Here is a 3658-nt window from a genome sequence, read left to right on the forward strand (position 1 = left end):
GCGCCGTAAAAATTAGAATACTTGTTTATTCCTTTAGTAGACGTAATATCCTGTATTTACGGACTCACCGTCTGTTGTTCGAACTTCCCTAATGAGAAGTCCGGGATAAAGCGAGCGCTTACAGATACCTCTATAGTTATAAAAAACATTGATCTGTATGTAGTGTAATTGTAAGATCCATCTAGGGGTATACAAAATATTATCTTACATCCTGCAAAATAAGGCGTGTTTATCAAAGGAAAATCCTATAAACCTTCAAAACATAGTAAAATCCGTTTTTTGAACAAAAATGAGAACAGTTAATCAAATAATAACTTATATAAAGGAACTATACATTTGTCTCATAAAATCGTAACATTGTTCAAATGACCCAACAGAATTCTCCCACAACCGCAGTCGTACTTTGCACGCAAAATCTCGAGAAGCATGCACCTCGAATCTTAGTGCGTGTAAAAAAGACTTTGCTGGGCGGGAAATGAAATTTTTACTCCTTCCCGACACTCTGAAATATAACGATTTCCGCGAACAAAGCTCTAAAAGTATACATATCGTGGATACGGAAGTTATAAATATCGCATTTTTTATTGTTGCTAATTTTTAATCACCCCGCCCCAACCAGTCGTGGGATGAATCTTTCTGATAATCTATCTAAAGTAATATCCGTAAAGTCATTCAAGCAGAGTGATTCAGCAGAAATTTTTTTATCTTTTTACCTGAATACCAGGAAGTTTCTCCACTAGCGAGTGATCCTCTGGGAGAAAAAAAAACGGATGTAATTTAACACAAAATACGGTTCTAAGGACAAACATAAAGCTATTTACGTACCTTCGTATAGATTCTCAATGAAATTTCAAAATAGAGATAAATGACGAAGTTGTTGAAAAACCGGTTAGTAATAGGAGTCATTAGGAAATCAAATAGCCCATATAATTTTTCCCTCAGACGTCATGCCATAAAAGATCGGACTTGGCGTTATCTGCGTAGATTTCTGTCGCTTAAACAAGGAAAACGACTTCCGATAGTTTCCAGTGCGATATACCGACGACATCTTATCTCTGTTAGGTTTAGAATAAATTTTTTTCACCAACTTGGACTTACTTAAAAGCTTTTACCAGATACCATTACCTAAGTGATTGTACCTCATACTCCGTTTTCAGCACACTCAGGGGACATTACCAAATTTTTTACGTATGCCTCCGGCTTACGTTGCGCCCCAATTACAATATAGTGTTTTGGAGACTTTTTAGGGGATAACCTACATGCCTATATGGATGATCTTGTAATCTTTTCTAATACCTTAGAAGTACATTCACATAAAGTAGAGCTAGTGCTACAGAGACAAAGACAAATAATCTCAGAGTAAAATATCTAAATGTGAGTTTTTTAAAACCGAAACATGTTTATCTAGGTTTTTATGTGTCTGGTCAAGGTCTTAAAAGTAGTCCATGGTAAGGTGTCGGCTATTCATAACTTTCCGGTACTTATTAACGTAAAAAGGGGATACAGCACTTTTGCGCTGTAGTGGGTATTACAATCGATGTAAATATGTAACTCTTCAATGATGTGACCAGCTTCCTTTAAAAAAAACAGATCTTACGAAGAAGAGCGTAGATTTATTATGGTCTGAAAAGCATCAACAGGCGTTCGATATCTTAAAAGCGGAAAAATGCAGCTTACCTAACTTAAAAATCCCTGCCCATTTAAATAAGGAATTTTTTTTTTTATTGCAACAGACGCCTCAGACCAAGGGGTAAGAGGGTATTACTTCAGTAATATGATAAACAGTTCTTCCCTATAGCTTTTTATTCACGTAAACTAAAGCCCTCTGAAAGTAAATATGCAGTAATAGGCAAGGAAGGGCTAGGTATCTTTAACACTAGTACATTTTAAGTTCATAATCTATGGCTATCCTGATAAAGTCCTTACTGAACATGAGTCCTTTACCGAGTTTTTCAAAGGCTTTAATCACAGTCCAAAAGGAACTCGGTGACAAATGATCATTCAGGTATTGGAGCCAAGAAAAGATATCTACCTGGGAAAGCAAAATATCATAGCTGACGCTTATTATCCCGCAATCCCGCACCATACAGCAAAGAACCATTAATTGGACTAAAAGATATAGAAACATCCGTACCTATTGTTAAAACCGTATCTAAACAAGAAAATTCCTTAACCCAAGAGATCGCGAGCATTGAATATCTGGGTCGGAGCGCAGAACTGTTACAAACTGAACAAAGCAAGAGTCAACAGACATAACCAAAACAATAAACATTTCGAAACGGAAACAGAGTCAGCAGCAATAAACACCAAACAATAAACACTTCGAAACGGAAACAGGGTCAGTGGCTAAGCAAAAACAATAAACACTTTTGAGCAGAAAACCCTAAAGCAAAAGTACATTTAAAGTATGTGTATCAGAATAATGTAATCAAATGTAATATATATGTAGGTCTGTGACGAGGAAAACCCGAAGAAAACAGCAGCAAGTGACGTAACGAACCAGGTTAGTAATTCAATATCGTCTTTTCATACCAATCGTCATAAACTGGTTGCATTCCGTCATCCAGGGTTCTCTACTATGTCACAGAAAGCCAAATCACTATTTTACTGGCCTACAATGCTTACAGATATAAAAAGCACATAACTAATTGTAACACGTGTCATGAAAACAAGGGATACACTAAGACACCTGTCAGTTTAAGGGCCCTATCCTGTGCCAAATCAATCCTGAAAGAATATACGTAGAATATTAACAGAATTACGAGTCTGACAGAGGGAATAAACACTTCTTAGTGTTAATAGTTCCTTGACACGTTATATAGAATTAATAGCACTAAAAACAAACACCGCAATTGAGTGCGTTACGAATATTTATGAGTGCTAAATCAATAAATATGGAATTCAACACATAATAATCTGTGACTCGGGTGGTGTAAATCAATAATAATCTCCTTAACACGTTGTGTGAATTCCTTTCCATTAAGAAAACCAATAATATATTTTATCGCCCAGAGTCAATCGGTTTGGTAGAATAAGAGATAAATAAAAAAAAATGTCAATGTCTTACGAGTTACAACTCGTGATATTGGATCCAAACTGGATTATAGCGGTTCTCGCGGTTTTAAATACCTTTATCAGTTATATCTTGTATCTATAGAATTAATGCCGCAAGTAGCCTTATACGGTACGCCGCTAGAACACTTTCCCACATATTCAAGCCAACCATTAATTTATCAAATAAATATATAAAAAAAATATATAAATAAATAAATATAAAAAAATAAAATAAATATGGATACAAGTGGAGTCTATAATACACTCCGTAAGAAGTCGGAAGGGTTACAAATTATAATAAAAAAAAGGAATCACGATAAAATCAATAAGCAAAAACGTAACCCAAGGTTAATTAAATATCCAAATCCCATATATGCGTAAAAGATTTGAACTCTAACTTAACGCTTTAGTAATGACAAATAAGCTAAAAGTTCAAACACATATCCAAAAACCTACTGACATATTGTCTGTCCCGGTGATTTATATTCGTAGTCAATGAAAAAAAAATTAAATAAATAAATAAATAAATAAATAATAATAATAAAATAAAATAAAATAAAATAAAAGAGATTTTAAAGTCAGGAAGTCTCAGGAAGTCTAGAAG

Source organism: Macrobrachium nipponense, chromosome 23 (assembly GCF_015104395.2).
Source record: "Macrobrachium nipponense isolate FS-2020 chromosome 23, ASM1510439v2, whole genome shotgun sequence".
NCBI lineage: Eukaryota > Metazoa > Arthropoda > Malacostraca > Decapoda > Palaemonidae > Macrobrachium > Macrobrachium nipponense.